The sequence below is a fragment of the Dasypus novemcinctus genome, chromosome 11, assembly GCF_030445035.2.
Source record: "Dasypus novemcinctus isolate mDasNov1 chromosome 11, mDasNov1.1.hap2, whole genome shotgun sequence".
Taxonomy (NCBI): domain Eukaryota; kingdom Metazoa; phylum Chordata; class Mammalia; order Cingulata; family Dasypodidae; genus Dasypus; species Dasypus novemcinctus.
The window spans coordinates 46,568,414-46,582,856 of NC_080683.1; the positions used below are offsets into that span (position 1 = coordinate 46,568,414).

Below are 14,443 nucleotides of genomic sequence, written 5' to 3' on the forward strand. Positions count from 1 at the left end.
TTTTAAATTACTAATTTGACCTCCTTATCATCTAAAGGTCAATTTAGATTTTCTATTTCTTCTTGGCTCAGTTTTGGTAGTTTCCATCTTTATAGGAATTTGCCCATTTCATCTAAGTTATCTAATTTGTTGGCATATAGTTGCTCATAGAATTCATTTATAATCCTTTTATTTTTATAAAGTCAGTAGTAATGTGTCCTCTTTCATTCAATTTTAATAATTTTAATCATTTCTGTTTATTTCCTGACAGATTTGTAAATTCTGATACTCTTTTCAAAGACCAGTTTTTGGATTCATTGATTTTTCTCTATTGCTTTCCTGTTGTCTATGTCATTAATTTTTGCTCTAATCCTCATTATTTCTCTTTCAGCTTACCTTAGATTTAGTTTGTTCTTGTTATTCCATGTCAATAGGGTTAAGGTTATTGGTTTGAAATTTTCCTTTTCACATTTTCCTTACACATACACATATAATTTTCTGTCTATGCACACCTTTAGAGGTATATCCAATTAATTCGCATAAGTTGTTTTATTTTTATCAATCTGTTTTACCTTGTGATTTCCTGTTGGTCCCTTTTGTTATTTATGAGCGTGTTATTTAATTTCCACAGATTTATGTATTTCTAAGTCTTGTCATTAATTTCTAAATTTGTGGTCAGAGTGCATATGTCATATAGTTTCAATCCTTTTAAATTTATCAATTCTTGTTTCATGGTCTAGCATATGATTTATTTTGGAGAAAGTTCAATGTACACTTGAGAAGAATTTATCTTACTGTGGTTGTGTGAACTGGTCTATAGATATCTTTTAGGTCCTGTAAGTTTATAGTGTTGTTAAAGTCTTCTATATCCTTGTTGATTTTTGCCTAATTGTTCTATCTCTTCATTGTTGAAAGTGGGGTATTGATGCCTCAACTAATTTTCTTGGAATATCTATTTCTCCCTTCAAGTTTGTCAGTGGTGCTTCATGTATTTTGGGTCTTTGTTGGTAGCTATTTATAATAGTTACATCTTCCAGATGGATTGACCCTTTTATCATTTTAAAGTTTCCCTCTTTATCTAGTAATATTTACATTTCATGTATATTTTGTCTGGTTTTAATATAGCCACTCCAGGTTTCTTAAGATTGCTGTTTGTGTTATATATCTTTGTCTGTCCTTTCACTTTAAACCTATTTTTATCTTTGAATCTAAAGTGTATCCTGTACACAGCATATAGTTGAAAATTATTTTTTTAATTTAGTCTGACATTATTTGACTTTGATTGTTTAATCTATTCATATTTAATGTTATCATTAATAGAATTTGATTTATGTCTGCCATTTTATTTTGTGTGTGTGTTCCATATATCACATATCTTTTTCTCTCCTCATATGCTGCTTTTTTTTTGCATTAAGTGAACATTTTCTAGTGCAGCATTTTAATTCCTTTAATTATTTTCTACTAGGATTTTAGTTATTTCCTAATTGGTAACTATAAGGGTTATCGCATCCTTCTTATCTTATCAGAATCTACTTCATAGTTATATCAATTTAATTCCATTGAGATAAAGAAATGTTACTCCTATATGGATCTTTTCTCTCTTCTCTCTTTTTTGTACAAACGTTGTTTTATATCTTACATTGATACAAATTATAAACCTAACAATATCATGCTATAATTATTGCCTTGTAGAATAATATTTTTAACAAAAAGCTGAGTAAAGGATAGAGTTTGTTATATTAACTTTATAATGAAAAATTATGATTCTCTTCATCTTTTCCTTTAGATTTGAGTTATTTTCTGGTGTTATTTCCTTACTCTGATACAATCTTGCTTCAATCCACCTCCTTAGTGATGTCGTTGTTAAATATATTACATTTCTAGATGTTATAGATCCAACAATAATTGTAAAAATATTGTTTTTACTACAATTAGTTATGAGAAGAAAAGAAGCATGATTTTATACTTTCCTTTATAATTGCCTAATTACCTTTACCAGTACTCTTGGTTGTATGTTTGTGTGTGTGAAGCTGAATTACCATCTAGAACCATTTGCTTTCAGCCTTTAATATTTGTTGAAGGTGAGTCATCTAGCAACAAATTATCTCAGTTTTTGTATACCAGTAAAGTTTTTGTTTCACTTCATTTACTAGAGATAGCTTTGTTGGTGTAAGATTCTTGATGGATTTTTTTCTCTTTTAGCACTTTGAATATATCACACTGTCTTATGGCCTCCATGTTAATCTATTGGGATTCTCTTACAAATGTTGATTCAATACTTGCTCACTGCTTTCAAAATTTTCTCCTTGTCTTTGTATTTCAGAATTTTTATTATTATATAATGCATCTGGATGTTAATCTCTATATTTATCCTACCTGGAGTTTGTTGAGTTTCTTGAAGGTGTAAATTCATATCTATTTTCAAATTTGGGAAGTTTTGGACCATTATTTCTTCAAATATTTTTTCTGTCCTTTTCTCTCCTCTCCTTCTGGGATTTCCATTATACATATGTTGATGTGCTAAATGCCCAACATTTCTCTGAGAGTTTGTTCATTTTTCTTTATTTTTTTTTTCTGTTTTTCAGATTCCCTAAAATCAGTCAACCTGTCTTTGAATTTGCTAACACTATCTTCTACTCACTCAAATTTACTTTTGATCCTCGCTAATTAACTTTTTAGTTATTGTACTTTCAACTTCAGAATTTATGATTTTTTTCTTTTTTAATGATTTCTAGCTTTTTCTTGATATTTTCTATTTTAATAAGAAATTGTCATATAACTTCCTGTATTTCTTCAAGTATGATTTTCTTTAATTCTTTGAACATAATTATATGTCTGCTTTGAAGGTTTTGTGTATTAAACTGGACCCTTCAGTGGCAGTTTCTGTTACCTATTTATCCCGTTTATTTATAAAATGTTCATGTCTCTTTATAGATCTTGTCATGTCTCCTTGAAATCTGAACATTTTAAGCAATATAGTGGTTCTAGGTACTGATTCCCCTCCCTCCTCTCCAGGGGCTTCTTTTTTCATTCTTTGCTTGCTTATTTGTTTAGTTACTTGGCTAAACTACTTTAGTGAATTCTATTTCCCCTACCATGTAAAGGCTTTGACTTTCCTCCTCAGAGGAGGAATGCATGATTGCATGCTTGCCAATTCTGATGACCTGGTTCTCTCAATGAGACATCGTAACCCTTGGATGGGAACAGAGAGGAGAGGGAATCTCTACCTTTCTGGCCACACACATTGGGATAGAGCTTCTCTCAAGCTGAGCTGGTGGCAAGGAGGTCCCAAGTCATGGTTTAAGGGCCATATACTCACTGTTCTTACTGAGCTTTATTAGATTTTCTTGAATAAATATTTCTTCCTTTGCTGTATGCTCTCTCAACAATTTCCTTAAACTTTAAAAAGGTTTTCCTCATGCTGCCATTCTAGAACTGGAATCCTGTAGTATATTTTGATCCATGAGGTCCCATATAAGCAAAACAGGATATCATTACATCAGACTCTAGACACTAGGTTTTTAGTCAAGTTAAATAGGAACCAATAATTTTCTTCAGTTATGAAACAATGTAAGAATTATACAATGTACAATACTATGGCTTTCCAAACTGTTAAAGCAGTTTAAAGCCCTTTTTAAATGACTTACGTTTATGAAAAATCATTCTGTGAAGAAACACAGGAAGAACTTCTATGATTGAAATGAAGGTGGAGGTTAAAAGGGAATGAGGAGTTAAGAACTCAGACTACTTAACCCTTTCCACTTTCTTAGCCATTAAATATGAGAAGACATGAGGTACAGTGTCTGAGTAGAGGCTTTAAGAAGCATTATAAATTTCTAGTAATTCTCTTGGTCTTTTCCATTTCTCACATAGGATCTGATCCTTCAGCGTGAGTCCTGGAATGAGAAGACATGGAGTACAGTGACACCTAAACCACTAAAATCACCAGTATTACAATTTTGGTAGGTAAACTTATCAGTATATTTTACAGCTAATTGTTGAGATGTGGAGACTTTAAATTCAGAGTAGAAACTGAAACAGAAGGTTACGTTCTTTTGTATGCCAAATTATAGTACAAACTACAGTATAAATTTGAAAGCAAAGCCTAGGGTAAGACCTGCTAAGAATCATGCTTGTATTGGCTATAAAATCTCAACTATGACCAGCTTTAGAACTCTGAAAGTGGTAGATTTTTCTTTAGAGAAACTTCTTTATCTCTTAAATATCCCCCCATTTTCAGGTGTGTAATTCCCTCATATTTCTCAGCTGTTGCTAATAGTACTATATTATATGGCCCTTAACACTTATCATTCTTAGATCTTTCTTGCCCATTAGTGTATTTCTCCAGAAAAACTAATTTAACATATGTTACATTTGATCAGGAATTCAGTCACTTTTTTCCCTAAGTGGACTAAAAATGTAATAGGTAGATAGATAGATAGATAGATAGATAGATAGATAGATAGATAGATGGATAGATAGATAATTGTTGTTCCTGGATTAATGGGAAAGAGCTAGATTCTTGAGCCTCCATTCCTTACGAAATAGCTTTTGTTTTTTTTCTTTAAATTTGACCTTTAAAAACAAAATTTGAATTTGAAACTGAGTACAACCCTGAGATATTTGAGACTCCAAAAGCTATATGATGAACTTGAAATTGAATACTAAATTGGGCTTTTGCCCAGAATCAATTGCTCACTATAAAGATTAACACTAAACAAATATAATAGAAATGAGATTATCCAGATTCTACATTTCCATAATTCACCAATCATTTATTGATGAGCAAATATATATTGATGTTTTACTATTGTAAGGCATGTATTAGATGGTTTTAAACAGGACTTAGTTTAAAACCAAGCCCTTTTACAGGAAGTTTTTATCCTATTACACACATATAGATAGCATCCACTTGGGCTACATTTTATTTACAGCCATATATGATTGCCTGTATGTAAATGTGTAGATGCACCAGAAGACAGAGTGGAAATATTTAAAATCAGTCTACTTTTCAATTCTGAATACTTTAAAATAGTATTCTGGGGTCATTATGTATGACCGTCCATAGTCCAACTATGAAGATGAAGAGAAAGAACAGTAAGGGGAAGAAACAACACTTGATTAGGTGATGAGGTGAAATGTTCCCAAAGGAGGAATGATAGGATAGAAATAGTAAGGTGGTCACCCAACTGTTAAAAACAACACAGATTGTTTATAATAGTTCAGGACTAAAGTTGCCTATGTCCTATGATGAAATCTACTTACAGCAGAGCAAAGACAGTCTCCAAGAATCTTTGTGGTAGTTTCTGACAAGCTGTTCAGTATCTTTGAAAGAATCACTGCCAGAGACCTTCTCCAAATCAAATTCCTCATAATATGGTTAAAAGACATACATTTCTGAAATACTATTTTCATCATTAATATATAAAAATGCCTCTTTCTTGATGCCATAAAATACATAGTCCAAAAGAACTTATCATTTCTGCTTTTATTTATTTTTTTCATATAAAGGTGTTTTGATGAGAAGAGAGTCCTTGAAAGAACAGCCTTGTATCACCAGAAGTTATAACTGGATCCTTTTCAATTATTATAAACATAAGAACTAGCATTTAAGTTTTGGCAGAGAGAGAGTATAACATTCTGGGCAGAGACAGTATTTACTCTGCCTATGAACATAGGGTTGCTAAAAACCTTTCCATGAAGACCATATCCTGCCCCCAAAGGTTTACAATCCCTTCTCTTTTGAAATTCTGGTGGAGTCAGCAGCCAACCAGATTTAAATAGTACTTTTTAATAAAGTTACTGCTCAGTGGCTGAGAATTCAGACACACAGGTATGTGCTTGAGTATGAATCTAAGTTTAATGAACGGTTTGAACCTAGCATATTCTGGTTGCACATGGGTTTTATAAATAATAATGTTTTATTGAAAATACTCAGAACAAATTTTCTAAAGGTTTATTAAATCCCTGAGGCAAATCCACCCAATTTACCTCCATATGGAAAAGAGATACCTTTCTATGCAATGAGAATAACTGATTACGTCCCTTAATTTTCATAATATGCTATATATCCACTTAATCCTGTCTTTTAATGGAGATCAGGGCAATCCCAGGCCCAGGTCTATCACAGTATGCAACTTGGAACCCCAGATCTTATTATACCCGCAGCATAAAAATGTCTTCCAAATCTAATAATCTAAAGAAATGGTTATTTGTGGTCAGTTGTGATAATTGTGAGATGCTATAAAAGGAGAAATCTACAAGCCTTAAATACTTGGATTAGATCTTGATTAAAATAAAAAGAAACCACAAATGGCAATGGCTTTTAATATAAAAACTTAAGAGGGAATAAAATAACTGTTTCAAAGTATTATACTAGTCATTACTGTTTTATGCAAAGGTAAGGGAGAAAACTGGAGAACGTTTTCATACCAGTGTCTGTAAGAACTTTAGCCAGCTGGGGCAAAAGTTGTTATTTTAATAAATTCTTATTTTTGAATAGTTTTATATTTACAAAAAAGTTGCAAAGATATCACAAAAAGTTCCCACATACCCTTCACTAATTCAATTGCCCTTATTACTAACATATTACATTACTAAGGTACATTTGTCATAAGAACCAATGATGGTATATAACTATTAACTAAGTTTTTGATAGTATATATTTATTCAGTTTGCTCAGTTTATTCAGATTTCACTACTTTGATGACCCTGACAATTTTGATAAATGCTGTTCAGGTTTTTTTTGTTTCTTAGTTTGGGTTTGTCTGATGCTTTTCTCATGGTTAGCCTGGAGTTATGGGTTTTGGGGAGGTTGACTAAAGAGATGAAGTGCTGTTCTCATCAGGGGATAGATGACATCCACAACTGTGGTGTTAGCCTTGATCACCTGGGCTAGACAGTGTTAGCTAGAATTCTCCCCTGTAAAGATATGTTAAAACATGTTTGTTTGTTTTTTAAATTTTTTGATGTTAAATCCATGTCTCTTCTGCGTGGTGGATATTTGTCACTATTTTTGGTTGTCCTGATCCTTGACTTTTCTGTGAGTTCTGGCTTTGCCAGGGAACACGGCTGGATCGCCTTCCAGCCCCTTTGCAGTTAGAGTGAGGCTTTCTGGCTTTAGCAGGTAGAGGCTTCAGACCTCCAGGCAGGGAGGTGGGCACCATGTGGAACACCCTGGTGAGAAAGTGGCAGCAATGACCATCCTCAGAGGCAGCAGTGATAAGTCTTGTGCTATTTGTTAGTTTGCTTACTTTCAAAAAGCTTGGGATACTGGTCATGGCTTTTCCTGACAGAACAGGAAACTGATGCTGACAAATTCTTTCTAACCACAGCAAAAAGCAAAGTTCTTCCACAGTGTGTTACTATTTATTTTTAACAGCGAGAAAGCCCTCGAGTTGACAAATGATTTATGTTAAAAAGTAAATCAGAGTGTAGTTATGGTTGCCCTAATGATTATGTTGTTCTTATGCACGTTCTTTCTGTTTTCTTTCAGGAGTGGTAGAGGAAAGAATGAAGTGGCAGCTAGTGCCTATGGGAGCTTATTGTGTATATGAGCATTATCTGGTACAAATAAAAAAGGCAAATGTTTAAAAATTTTTGGCCAGTTAACCATTCCTTATTTGTCAAAATTCTAGTTTTTCATAAAGCTGATCACATTAAAGTTTATGCTTTTGGACCATATCTCATTAGATCATGGTCAAATCATTAGTAAAATAATACTTCCACTTTTATTGTTGTCAAATTTTTATTAAAAGTTACTATAAGAATTAGACATATAATTTTTATTTTGCTGTTTTCTATGTTGTGCACATCTTTTCATAACTCATTTTTACCTATTTAAAGGACAAGAGAAATAAAATTTGGTTTTCCCTGAACATTTTATATACTTTCCCCATCTAATAAAGGATCTTTTTAAATATTTTCTTCTGAAATAATCATAGATATACAGGAATTTACAAAAAAAAAAAATGTTCAGGAAGGTTCTAGGCATCCTTCCACCAGGCTGCCCCAAAGTTAATACCTTGTGCAAGTACAATACAGTAGCGATACCAGGAAATTGACATTTGTGCAATCCACAGAGCTTATTGAGATTTCTCCCATTCTGCATGCATTCAGTTTTGTGTCCGTGTGTGTTTGTGTGTTGAAGGGAAAAATTTACTTTTTAAAGTTTTCTCTCTGCCATACTGTATTAGCTACGGTAAGCAAGGCTGTATTAAACAAACTCCAAAATGTCAGTGGCTTAACACAATAAGAATTATTTCTCACTCTCTCAAGGCCAATGAGGATCTTTCTGATTTAAATGATCTTTCATGTGGTCACCAGAAACCCAGGTTCCTTCTAGCTTGTGGGTCCATCTTCCTTTAAGTTCTCAGAGTTGGGTCCATTCAACTGGCAGATGAGGACAGAAAGGATTATGTGTGGGAGTTTAATGAAGTCCAGGCCTGGAAGTGGAACACATTGCTCTGGCCCCCGTTACATTGGTCAGGACTCAGTCACATGACACTCTAGCTACGAGAGTGAGTGGGAACTAGTCTGTGTGTACAGAAGGCAAAGGAAATGGGTCTTTGTTTCTGCCACACTTGGTTCCTTGAAGTTAAGAATCAGGTTTTATACCTTATCATGTCTTGTTGATGATATTGCTTACCATTTTTAGTATTTTTTTTTGTCTCAATACATTTTCACTTTTTCATTTTCAATTTACTTCTCTTAAATTCCATATATCTGTTTAGTTATTATTTTTTCCCCAAGAGAATGGTATATGAATAAATCCAATAATCTCTAAAGGAGTTAAATAACTTAATGCAACATAAGCAAAACTTTATTCATTTTTATTTCTCAAAATCTTATCTTCCTTCTTTTCTTATGTGCTAAAAATTATGCTCCGACTACATGATAAAAATATTTGGATTAGAAACAAAATTTGGTCAATAATTCTTATGTTAAACTATGTGATGCCAATTATAGCAATATTTAGAAATATAAAAATAATTTCACATCCTTTTCATGGAGTTTATCAAAGTAGTTTATATCTGGAGTATGGTTCATATTCTAGAAAAGACCATTTTTTCTAAATTTTTTTATAAAAAGTATTTTTATTTACATAGGTTACTTCAGATTTTCTTTCTGGCCTTGATCTTATGATAATATTGAAAAGATGGAAACTTTGTTCTATTTTGTAGGCACAGCAATCAAATAATCTCATTCCAACAAACTCTGGGATTGTTTGAGTTTAGTAAGTGCATCTTTCTGCCTTTAGATACATAAACTCTGACAAAGATATTGTGACTTACCTTCCTTACAAATTTGCAAAAGAGATTTTACAAGACCTAGTGACCGAAGTATGTTTCAGGAAAAAATTGAGTCTAATCACAAGAAGGAGGCCACTTTCCCAGCTGCAATTCTCCTGGGAAATCTTATAATAAAGGAGATAAGAACTCAATTTTAAAAACCACTGTTCCATAGAAAGCCCTAAAATAAACGTGAAAGTCAGTTCTTCTCTCTAGCAATTTTTTTTTTTTTTTGGTTTGCAATTCATTATTTCCACTGTTAAATTGTTGTCTTTGTAGTTTGAGCTGTTATTAAGAAATTATGACATAATCCTAAGTAGCTAGAGATCAGCGAATCAATAGAAAATGTGGCATTTCTTTTAGAAGCATTTCCAAACAAAATTTTACATCAGTTATGGATTTGTCAAATGTCCTGCAGGAATACTGAAAAAAAATCACTAAGTTTAATTCTGCAAGCTTTTCCACACACAACAGTATATGTGGGTGTGCGTGAGTGTATAATTAAGGAGACATGATGATCTATCTTTGGTGTGCGTTAATGTCTTGAATATGTATGATGTAAAATTTGAATTCCCAAAGCACATCAGGCTTTTCTGTTCTTCCCAGCCACTAACATTCCTTTCCTTTCTCCCTTTCATCCTTTCTGGCATGACAAATATAGATGTAAATATGGAAATCATCTATGGAGTTTTAAAGGACAAACATTTCAAGCTGTTTTCCAGAGCAAAACATTTTCCCATGCAATTTTTCTATATTCTAATAGTTTTTCAAATTTTATTAACATTTACTAATATTCTCCAACTTATTTTCCATTTCCATGCCATAAGCTTAATCTGATGGATGCTTTAAAGAAAACTAAAACAGTTTCATTCCCAACATCTGATATGAATTTGCCATGAATTAATTTTCAGTTAGTAGCTGGCAATGGGTATTACAGTTATGAAACTGTCATCTGGTCATTTGTCTATCTTGAGCTTTGGAATATATAAATATTGAAGAGTATCCTATTTGAGTGAAAGACTGAAGTTGCATAATGAAAGATGGCGCTTTATCTTCGATGTGGATATTTTTAATTTTGTGAATTAAGTCAGAAGGACTTTACCTTCCTGTTGTGCTTTCTCTCTTCTCAATCCCAGGCCAGACTTTTGCTTCCCACATTAACTGACATGTGTTCAGTACTTCCAGATTGCTATTAATTTGAGTCTTAGAGCAAAATAATTAGGAAAGACATCTGCTTTAAAAACACCATGCATTATAAAACTAAAAACTAATGATTTCTATATTCTTTTGTAGTTTTTTCAGTATCCCAAGCTGTAATTATCCTTTATTTGAACAGATAGTAGTTCATTGGCTATGATTTTGTCATATTCCAAACATCAAAAAATTATCATACATTTCCTGAAGCCTACAAGTTGTATTTCCTTTACTCTCACTAAAACAAAAAGGGAATGTTATAAAAAATAAATGTTCAGTTCCCCACAAAAATATACCAAAACAAAGTATGGGGAAGAGATGGGTATGCCCCTGTTCTGTTAGATTATGTAGTGGCTTATGCCTGTTATTCAGATGTAATTATTAAGAGAACCCTCTTTCATTTTCAAAAGTGTCCTGGTTGGATTGATATATTATATGGTCCCTGTAAGGTGGGCAACTTTTGTAAATTATATAGTGCTGCTCCTCCCATGGCCTGGCACTGCTAACACAGTCCTATCTTTTTTCATCAATCTTTTAAGTAACTTCCAGTCTTTAGGGAGCCGGAGAGTTAGGTAAAGCTATATCATGAAGGGGGTTGTACCTCCTGCTAAGGAGAAAAAAGCATTGAAGCTTAAGTAAGGGGTCCAGTGAGGGGTTTTGAGCAGGATAAATATTAATATATGTTTACATTTTATTTTACAAAGAGCACTATAGTAGAAATGTGGGAAATGATTTGGAGGAGGGCAAGAATAGAAGCAGAGAGGTTAGTAAAACAAACAAACAAACAAACAACTTTGCATTAACCACCTGAGAGAAAATGAGAGGCTGAACAAAGGCAGTTGAAGTATAGGAAGACTTTAAAGGTGATTTGCAATTTGAAATGCCTGTTGAGATAGACTGAAAAAAATTGGCCACACATTTCTTACTAACCCTATATAAACACCTTTTATAATGTGATTTAGCTTGAAGAATCAGAGCCCATTTCTCACACCTTTGAATCTAGGCTGCCCTGGTATTTTGCCTTGTCCAATAGAATGTAGCATTTGTGGGAGTTCTAAACTTATTACTAGAGATTTGCACTTTTGCTCTTACTCTCTTGGAAATCTATCATGTGAAGAAGTTCGTTTAAAATGAGAGATCATGTGAATGAGTGGCCCGGTTGACAGCCAGCACCAGTGAACAGGTATGTTAATGAAGACATCTTTGACCATTTGGCCTCAGTCAAGTTGCTAGATGAAGTCAGGTGACTTGGGCTTACTAAACGGCAAAGGTAGCACCAGCGGCCAGCGGAACAACTGCCTAGGTAATGTGCCTAGGTAAGCACAGCCAGTATATTGAAGAATCACAGAATCATGAGAAATAAAATGGTGGCTGTTGTGAAGAGTTTGTTACACAGTAATAGATAACAGACACACCAGTCTAGTTTCTTATTAGGACATCTAATATTATAATATTTTATTAAAAAAGTCACAAGAGAGAGACTACGGGACCATATGAACAAAAAGCAAAAATAAATCTAATGAAATTCTTTGTCTATAAAGGGTTCAAAGCTCTTAGAAAATTGTAAGCAGAAAAACACTTTCTTAACCTGTGAAAGAATACTCATTTCTGATTGTCAGCCAGTTTCATGTTTAATGGTAAAACACTGAGGGGCTTTTCATTAACATTAGTAATAAGAAAAATATGCCTAATATAAAATGTTGTTATTTAATATTTTCCTAGAAGTTCTAGATAATCCAATAATATATTATCTAGAACACAAGCAGAATTTATTTGTGTCTTAAATTTTAGGTAAGATTGATTATCCAGCAGTTTAAAGTAATTTATGGGAAGCAAACAAGCAAACATAGTTTTCAAGAATAACAAAAGTCATAAAATGGTGAAATGCAACATAAATTTTTAACAAAACTTATTAAGCAAGGATCAGTTAGAAAATTTAATGGAAAAATAATCTGAATGATCATAGTGAGACAAAGCAAGAATGGAAATCAACAAAAGAAACCCACCTAGAAATAATTTTACCAAGAAAAATATAAAGAAAAATGCAAATTTTTCTTAGAAATACTTTTAAAAATTTGTGTAAATGAAGATGCATGCAATGGATCTGGACAGGAGGACTAACCATGACTAATATGTTTTTTCACATTTCTTAAAGTTTATTTTATTATTATTATTGGTACTTAATAAAGTATGGAAGGAATAAAAATATCTGGGTATTGACAAAAATGCTGGAAAAAGAAAATAAGAAGCAGGGTTATATCATCTTAGATACTGTAGGATAAGAAAAAGCCAGAATAATTACAATTATGAATACCTGTGAAAGTATAGATAAACTGAAGAATAGAACAGAATAGGGAGCTAGGAAACAGACCTTAATAGACATAACAGTTACTTGTTTTATAACAAACATAAAATTACACATTATGAGTAAAATTGTTTTTCTGTTGAAGTCTTTATCTCAGAAATACAACAAAATATACTATACTTGGATTAAAACAATAAATAATTAAAAATTAAACCTAGGTGAGTATTTTATTTTAGCATGAAGAACTGTCTGAGTAAATGGTATGATTTAAAAAGAGAAGAAATACTTATGTTTGACTACAGGAAAAAAATTTTAAAATTCTGTACATATATAAAATTAAACATGAAAAAATATTTATGTTTAAAAGAGAAAATTTAAATGATGTATATATAAAATTGTAAAGAAATAATTATGTTTGACTACAGAAAACATTTTTGAAATTTCATGAATTAAAAAATTATAGAATACAAATGACCAAATGGGAAAAATAACAATAACAATTGTTACCATTCTTCATGTATAAATAACATTAATGAATCATGAAGAGAAATAAATTTTCCTATTGAGAAATAAAATCAAATAATATAAACAGGCAATTTACAGAAAAACTTATAATTTTGAGGAAACATGAAAACATGTTCAATCTTACCAAAAATTACATAAATGAAAATAAGCCAGAGAGACACCAATTTCTTCCTAATTATTTAATTAAAAAATATCCTAGCACTTCCTATAGGAATGCATTAAAATAAGTACTGACATATATTTAGGGGTGATATTCAAGATATTTTACAAGTGGTATAGCATGGCATTGACCAAACAGAACAAACCCCCAACCAATCAGCTCTGTGTATATTCTGATTTGAGTGTAAACTCTTACAAACTTTCTGGTGGATAATTTGTCAAAATGCAGCATACTATTTGACAAAGAAATTTTCCCTTGCTGGTATTAAATATTTTTAATAAATTTCCAAATTAATATTCAAAAGTGTTTTTAGCAATATACATCTCTTATCAACAGTTAATGAGAGTCTATTTCTTCACATTCTAACCAACCTTGGTTATTTATTTATTTTTAATTATTTTTAGTTCTTGTCAATATGTTAGATGGCAATGCTGCTTGATTATTGGTTTGATTTGCATTTCTTTGACCATTAATAGATTTGACTATTTTCCTTCCTTTGAGCTCAGACTGTACTTTCCCTATTAGTTCCTTGTTCCTGCAAAATGTTTAACTGTGGTAGTGTATATATATAGAAGAAAAGATATTTTAATGAATTTTCTTCAGTTCATACACCATACTAAATTATTTTCAAGGTAGAGGTGAGTCTTTTTTTAGAACACAGTGTGTTCTGATTGTAAAGCTCAGGAATGAAAGAATACTCCATGTGGCATTTTGGCCAAAACTAAATTTAAATAGCATTCATTACAACATAAAGAGATGGATGGCACTTGATGCCTAGTGTCAGAGTTACATTTAGTTCTGTAGGGCTTTCTCCTGTGCCTCATGCATTGCTTTACTTTTCCTCTGGTCTCTGCCAGTCTAGGACCACCCAAGCTCCTGAATACAGCTCTTTCTGTAGAACCTTGAGTAAAGGCCAAATTGTAGGATGGAAGGTCTTTAGCTTGCTGTTTGAGCCATGAATAATTTCTCTGCCATCTCTTTCACCCCACT

General features: G+C 32.3%; 1 long non-coding RNA gene across 1 annotated transcript in view; it reads left to right on the top strand.

Moving 5' to 3' along the window:
• The window catches only part of LOC111763638 (uncharacterized), a 93,059-nt gene extending 85,496 nt beyond the window's left edge, over nucleotides 1–7,563 (top strand). Inside the window, exons 4-5 of the long non-coding RNA XR_002796470.3 lie at nucleotides 3,853–3,941; nucleotides 7,475–7,563. This is a non-coding gene — a long non-coding RNA (uncharacterized lncRNA). The remainder of the gene's footprint in view (nucleotides 1–3,852; nucleotides 3,942–7,474) is intronic.
• The last annotated feature ends 6,880 nt before the right edge of the window (nucleotides 7,564–14,443 follow it).